Raw genomic sequence first — 8,413 nt, 5'->3', positions numbered from 1 at the left:
GCTTCAATTAGCTCTCTAGCTATCGTATTGCCACTCCTTGCAAGAATGCGCACATCAGAAAAACATGCTTCACAAGTGCCTGAAGGACAGGATCTGATATGCTTCGGAATATTGGGCCATCTTTATTTTGCTCTATGTTACGTTCATGTTCACGGATTCGCTCATTAACACATCGGCCGGTTTGTCCGATGTAGGAGCAAGCCCTTTGGCACATTGTATGATTTGTCACCCATGCCTCATACCACAGCCTCTTTCTCTGAGAAAGCATTTCTTGAACATAGCTTATCTTAAACTACATGATGCTGAATGTAATACAGCTGAATGTGTTCCTTGCGCATGTGCCGGCAGTGAGATATATATGTACTTTGTTCTGCACAATAAATCACTTGTGAGTGGAACTCTGTCCCGTTCTTTTCTTGTGTGCGTGCATTGTTTTCGCGCCTTCAGTTTATAATAAATAAACACGAACAAGCCCAACAAGAAGTTCTAGTAATGATACAGTGCATGCTTGTTCATCTAAAATTATTATAGTCAGCCTGCAATGAGCAATTGAGCAAGTACTAGAAATTTACTTTGCATAGGCAGGAAAATGTTATGCTAGATCTGAGTACAACGATATCATACTTCCTTATCAGCTAGAAGCAGCTAATCATATGGCCATACCATCGGCAACCTTTCACGTGCAAGATTATTTTCAGTTAGGCATACATGGGCGATTTTATGTCCAGGTACCAGGTGTGGTGCTCGGGCATCTGATTTCTTCAAACCAATTCATTGTAGTTGTTGGTATAGAGAATAGTAATCTGCCTGAATATCTGAGGCCAAATATTATTTTCATTGCTTAAGCACACATTAAAATGCAATGCTTGATGTGACTATTGGATAATAAAAAAAACGATACATCTACCATGACAGCGATTTTTATTTTCACCCTATCACAACTTCCTTGAAAAACGAGTTTAATCCTGAGCGAAAAAGTTGTTTCGCACACATTTTAGATTTCAATATCTATAAAATGTTGCTATTTTGTGAATATATTTCAAAATCAAAATTTCTTAACAGCCTCAAAAATTATTTTTTTAAATGGACAATATTTTGTACTCAAATTAAAGATACGATTGTGTCTGGAGAAATAGTATTGTTTGCAGAACAAACAGCACATATGCTAAAAAGCACCAATATCGCTCAAATTTAATGTGCAATGCACGAACTGAGAGTTCACCTAAAATTACAGGTACAATAGCCCTGTATACATGGACTTTTTATTTTTTATTTATTGCATACTGCCAGCCTGAATGTCAGGCTTTAGGCAGGAGTGGGGGGTACAGAAGAATACAATTCACGAGAATACATAGTACATTCAGTCTTGCGAATAACGACAACGAAAAAAAAGGCATATCAATTGGACAGAGCAAAAAGCACGAAAAAAGTGAAGTGTAAACACCATGATATGACAATGTGAAACACCGCTATCTATCATGGAATGCACTCAGAAAAGAAGACAACGTCGAACACTCAACCATATTTGCAGGTAGGTCGTTCCAAGTACGGATAGTTTTAGGGAAAATGAGGCTTTGAAACATTTGTTCTGCACGAAAAATCGCTCACGTTCTTAGAATGAAAAGAACGGGTTTGTCGTTGGTAACTGAATAAAAGTATGCATTTCTATCTATGAAAAGCTGGTTGTGGTAGATCAAATAAAAAATTTTTAATCTTTCTTGGCATCGTCTTGCCTGCAGGGTTTCTAAATTAGCTGTTTGTAAAAGTGCTGTTGGGGATGTTTTCCAGCTATAACAATTGTATATGAACCTGACACATTTACGCTGGAAATTTTCAAGTTTAGTGACATTGATCTTTGTGTGCGGATCCCAAACAACTGCCGCATATTCTAAAACCGGTCTAATGAAAGATTTGTAGGCAAGAAGTCTGATTTGACCTGGTACCTGAACTTGACCGCACCGGGTTGAATCAGCGTTGAGTAAGCAAGGTCATCATTTTCGACACGGCTGATGTCTACATGAACTCGCTTTCTAGTGAGTAAGTACCGTAGCAGAGCGTAGCATCGAGATTCGAAGTTATTGTGCAAGTTCTTACTCATATTTGATACTATCGAGAGCTTCGATTATTTTTTATCGTTGATGAGCGCTAAAAAGCATTCAATTTAGTGACGCTAGTCGCCACTCCAGAGGCTTTTTATTATCCCAAAGTTCCCCATAACTTGACTCCCTGACTGGACAGCGTCTACATGCTTTTAGATAAGCGGGTCAAGCGAATTAACCTACCCCCTGCAAGCGAGTTAACGCGTCCCGCTCCGCCGCCTATTTTACTCGACCCGACTGTGTATACATGAACCCCACAACTGATGTTTTACTCGACAGACGTACTCGACCCAATTCTGCCGAGGTCATGTATACAGGGGTGGAACGCACGTGTAACAAGTTACAATGCTGCTATGGATCCAATCTATTTTCTTCTGGCTCATCCAGTTTTCTAAAAAAATATCTTGTCTGACAAAGGAGGATATTTGGAGTTAAGCAGCTAAGCAACACAAGATCCATATGCTTGCTCTAACGCATGACTCCAATGCACTTGCAGTTGCGATTTGCTTGGTCATGTGGCAGTTCACTAAACCGTCTGACTAGACATGACAATAAAAAAAATCGCGGAATTATTTCTACTTCTATTAGGACATGCAAAAGCTTTTTTCTTGTTGGCATAGCATTCAGAGACTGCAGGAGTTGGGCAGTTTTATACGTCTTATTTGCTTTGGCAGTTGCAAGGGGATGTAGAAAAAGAAATATGAGTAGGGAATGTAAGGGGTGACAACATCCCGAAATGAAACTAATGGACCAATGATGCACACTGCGTATCTTAAATGGCGTCACTGGTAACATTAAACACAAAAATTTGTCCTCGAGTACGACAAATTTGAAGCCCAGGAGGTGAGTTGGTTGTGGGCAGGTAGTTGGAAAAGGCAGTCTCTCTGAGAGGTAGGCGGCAAGATCACTGCCACCTATTATGGGGAAAGCCCTGGCAAGCATGCAGGCAAAGGTGCACATATCTACCCAGGTAGCACAAAGTGGGCTCCGAAGGGTGGGCCCCGGTGGGCCCGATGTAGGCAATGCAGGACAGCCCCGGTGGGCTCAATGTGGGTGCTGGAAGAGGGGCCGACGCAGGCCCGAAGCGGGCTGTCGACAAAGCCCCAATGGGCCCCACTAGGGGCCGATGCAGGCAGCCCTTGCGGGGCTGCCCACATTTTTCCGGCATTGTTAAAAGGGTACATCCCGCCAACTCCCCGCGATGGTCCTACTTTGGACCGATTTGGGCAGCCGCTTTGGAGGAACATTTTTTTTTATTTCAGTTAGCCCCTCAGATAACGACATAGGACCAATGCGGGTTCTATAGCGCTAGTCGCACTTGGGCTTGCCCACATTATTCTCATAGGGGTCCGACGTAGGAAATTGATGGAAAGCCCTAGTCCAAGGTTTCCCAATCAATATTTATGCACATAAATAAGTAAATATTTTATACATGTCTGCGCTTTCTAAACAGCCACAATATTAAATTTTACAATAATTCATAACATTCATCTAGCCGAAATGACTTGATGTACATCTTGTTCAGGCTATGGAGATGTGTGTTCTGAACAGTAATATTGTGCTGAGAGTTGCAGGCTGTCCAAAGCAACCACATAAGAGGCAACAGTTAGCAGTCAGTTTGTTTTAGTATATGTAGCGCAATTTGCATGAGTGCGAGAACTAAAGCCATGTAAATTTCTAATCGACTAAAAATGGCCACAACTGTTATGCAAATCACTTATAACAGTAATTTAGGGCAACATCTAATGCAAATAAAGGTTGGAAACAATGATTACGCAATTGCTCGCACGCCTTCTAGCCCCATTACGGCCGATGTGGGACCTACAGCGGTTTTGTGTGGGCAGCCCCAATTGGGCTGGGTGTTGGTTTTGAACCTAAAGCTCACTTGCTGTTGCACGTGCCTTCAAATTCCCCACAAGGGACCAATTTTGGTATCATGCGGTCCCTCCCGCCTTCCAGCCCCATTACGGCCCATGTGGGATATAAAGCAGTTTTATGTGGGCAGCCCCAATTGGGCTGGACGTTGTTTTTGAACCTAGAGGCCACCTGCTGTTGCACGGGCCTTCAAAGTCCCCACAAAGGACCGATTTTGGTACCATGCGGGCACGCCCGCCTTCCAGCCCCATTACAGCCTATGTGGGACCTAAAGCGGCTTAGCTAAGGCTGCCTGATTTGGGCTTCACGAGGGCTTGCCCAAATTGAGCCCTTATTCATATTTCACCTGCCCCCAAGTAACCTACAAGGGGCCGATCTAGGCAGCATGTGGGTATGTTGGTTTTCTTGCCCCACTACGGCCGATATTGGTCCCACAAAGATTTAATGGAGGCGGCCTCACTTCGGATCTATGAGCGATTTCCCATAAAAAGCCCACATTTAGGTTGAATTGCCCTGAAATATCCGGCAAGGGACCCTTGTGGTCTGGATGCAGGAATGTGCTCTGCATTAGCCCAAGAAACGCCGCTATGGGACCCATGCAGGAGGAGCAGGGGCAAGCCCAAATGGGGCTTGCCCACTTTTGCCCCATCGGGGACAGATGCAGGTTTTATGATGGTTGCCCCAGCCCCACTTGCCTACATCGGACCTACTGGGTCCCCACATTCTGTGCTACCTGGGTAAGAGCAATAAATGCACAAGCAATGCACCCCTGAATGAGCAGCTGCACTAATAATTTCCTTTTGTCTTTCAGCCCACCCCTCCTGCACTGTAAGCAAGTCTGCTCTGTTTTCCGAACACAGAAGAATATGCAAAAACAAACAATGTTCTCTAAAATTTACAAAATTTTAACGAGTATTGCATGATAATCTCCTTTGTGCAAATGTTTTGCTCTAGGGTTACAGAATAAATTCATTGCAGCTGCAAATAAAGCGAGTTGGGAGCTAATGGCGGATCTCAATGGCTTGGGGAGAGAATTATTTATAATTGCCACTTTGAGCAGAGTAAATAGCCTGGTTTAGGTCAAAGTAATATTACATCTACATGGCTGAAGCCAGTGTAGGCAACCAGAAATGTACAAGCAGTCAGAAAAAACATGTCTGTATGAACAAATACACACAGTGCAGGCAGCAGTAATGAAGGGAGAGTGGTGGAAGGCAAATAACCTGAGCAATACTCAATGGCTTTCTTTTCTGCAACCTCAATACAGGCTTCCTGCGTATTCTTGTAATGCAAGCATAATCACGTATGCTAAATATTCCATCACTAAAGCACCTGCACTCCCGTGTTACGCAAATGACAACTACTTCGTCAGTTCAACAAGCCATGTCTGTTATTGTGCTATTACACCACAGGTTTGCTCAGTCATGCCTCAACTTGAAATAGTCACATACTGTTGAAATAAAGCAGCGAAATATAGCACCAGCTATTAAAGCACTGCCAGGGACATGAAGGATATTATTTTTTGCATACTGTGGGCAAGACTCCTGAACAGTCTTGAGCTAAAAAGCCAGAAAAGGTCATATAGCATGCAATCATATAGCAAAAAGCCAGCAGACTTTATATAATGAAAAACAAAGGCAATGTGTCATACCTACCAAGGCGATGTTTCCTTACACACAGCATGTTTCATGACAAGGCTCCCACAGTTGTTGACAGGTTATGCAGCACCAAAATGTTGATGATGTTGTCTGCCTCACATTCAGGCAGCACCGCTTTGATGGCAGATGATTGTTTGTGCAAAAGCAGTGCGATGATACAAGTGGAGCAGCTGGACTGCGGGCGTTATAGAGCAAAGAGCCCTAAATACAAGGAAAGAAAGTCTCCATTAAATCGATGCCTCTAAAACATGATAACAGCATACCACGGCTCTTCTTTGTTTAGTTATTCTATAATTTCCATTGAAAGCTGTCTCAAAAAATGAACTAATTGCAACTCTATGTTACACATGGTAAACATAGCCGTGCCAGGGCGGTGGGGCGATCAGTTAGCATAACGACCGGAAAATGTATACTGATGTTTCATGCAGTCTTGTTGCTAGAGCAAAGTGTCACGGTGCGAAGAATAAAATTAAAAGCAGTCACGGGCGCCAGACGTATGCTACACAACCGACGCGACTAGAGGTGTGCACGGGCATAAATGGTGAGCCCGACCGTGGCATCATGCTCCAAACCCGAGCCCGGCCTGGGACTGAAATTGCCTGAGCCCACCCAGCGCTCACGCTTAAGGCTCCGGCCCTGCTGGACATGCTATAACAGACCAGTTGCAAAACCTACAAGTTGGCTTCCCTGTGAGGCAGGAATTTGACAAAACCTGATTCAGGGATAATAGTTAGGTGTAGTACATGCATCTACTACAGTCCACGCTGCTTCGGATGACCCATGCACAGGCCATTGTCAAAAAGGTTTTTGGGCATTCTTAACGCCGGAATAAAGGGGGGAGCACTGTCACCCTAGGGGTGAAGAAAGAAAATTTAGAAAAGGGACTCCAACCGGAGAGGGTAATATTGGGGCGACAATGTGACGAATGGGCAAGAGGTGCGGGAATTACCCTACCCGTCAGGCGATGTGCTAGCACTGTACCCAACTATTAAGGTCTATGCCGCCATTGTGCAGGAATGTCTGCCGCACAGGGAAGCTGACTTGTAGGTTTTGCAACTGATCTATTGCAGCTGAAGCAACGATAGAGAAAGAAAAAAAGTAGGCTACAATTCCTGGCGATGCATCGTGCGACGACGACGCCAACGCCTGTCGCTGGTGCACATCGCACAGAGCGAAGGACCTCAGCGACAGAGACGCGTTTTCAGCCTTGCTTTGTTAGCGCCGCCTTTTCGTTTGGTAAATGAGTACAGTTACGCTATATCCAGTTTCTTGCACTAAACAGCAACACTGATGAAATTTCTTGAAAAGCGTCGAGCCCCCCCCCCCCTCCCCCCCCCCAAAAAAAAAAAGTCCCAGCGCAGCGGCGTGCTACTACACTGCGATGCAGATTGCATCGCAGATTTTTTGCATTACTACCCTACCAAGCTTGTACTAAACTGTCTCGATGCGCTCATATATGCACGGATCAGACGAAATGGGCGTCTGCGGGATTTTCGCTCATACCGGACTAGGGAAACAAACATTACATGCCAAAAAAAAAAAAAAAAAAAAAAAAAAAAACAACGAAAGTGAGAACCCCAAAGCATTTTGCGATCGGCTGCCTCGCGAGCTGGTTCCAGCCCCATGAGCGATTTTCTAAAAACCCAGAACCTGGGCAGCAACGCCGAGCAGCAATGCTTCAGCGGTCCTCAGCCCACCGCGCATCGTGCTGCCGCTCGACACATGCGGTTAGCGCTTTATCGCACCAGACACGAGAAAGTATGCTTTTGCCCGGACTCCGCCGACTCCGCACGAGGTCACCAGAGGGAACCCGAGCGGCCGATCCACGCGACGGCCATACGCCGTGAATATCCATAGTTGGATGTTAGGGCCACGATGCCACGCAGTTGTTTACTTTAGGAAATTAGTACCCTGCAAAACAGTAACGGTTTATCTTGAAATAAGCTGCAAAATGATTGGGATCAAGTCGCGCACACTTGAGAACCACTTTTGAAAAGTTAATAACGTAATAAAGATGATAAAAGAAGACAAATCTCCCTAGCACATGGCTTACGCAGCCTGCAGCAACAATGAAATGTAAGACAACGCTTGTAATTTAAGAAATGCTCAATCTAAGAGGCTAATATCTTGCTCCAATATACACAAAGGCTTTATGAAATCTGAATGGGAAAATTTGAAAACACACATGGAATATTTCTTGAAGAGAGAAGCACTTTCCGTGCTCGGTGCCACCGAACGTCGAGCCGAGCGCACGAGTGGCCGTTGAAAGAGGAGGAGGAGGAAAAACTTTATTTAGTCCTATATTATTTGGCGGTTTTTGGACGTCTTCTAAGATGTCTGCTTGTTGTATCCACAAGAGTCTTCTCCGTCGACTTCGTCCACTTTTTACAATGGTCGGTTGCCCTCAGTCCAGGGCTCCGCTGGCTGCTGCCGCCCGTTGGGCTCGCTGTACCAGACCTTTCTGGTCTTCGCAGCGGTCGCTGGACAGCAGAGTCTCCCATTGCTCCGCACTCGGGTTTCGAATTTTGGGGACCACATCTATGTTTTGACATGCCCATGTGATGTGATATAGTGTTGGTTTTTCATAGCACCACGGACATCTGTCAGCGTATATGGTAGGGTGCATTTTGTTTAGTATGTGTAGGTTTCGGTATGAACCCGTCTGTAATTGTCTCCATATGACAGTTTCCTCTTTGGTGAGAGAACTGTGCGGTAGGGGATATCGCATTCTTCTTCCTCTATAGTTTTCTAGTATGGCCGAGTATGCCTTCGGTGCTGGCA

The sequence above is a fragment of the Amblyomma maculatum genome, chromosome 10, assembly GCF_055883805.1.
Source record: "Amblyomma maculatum isolate TAMU_Amacu chromosome 10, ASM5588380v1, whole genome shotgun sequence".
Taxonomy (NCBI): domain Eukaryota; kingdom Metazoa; phylum Arthropoda; class Arachnida; order Ixodida; family Ixodidae; genus Amblyomma; species Amblyomma maculatum.
This window is presented reverse-complemented; position numbering follows the sequence as displayed.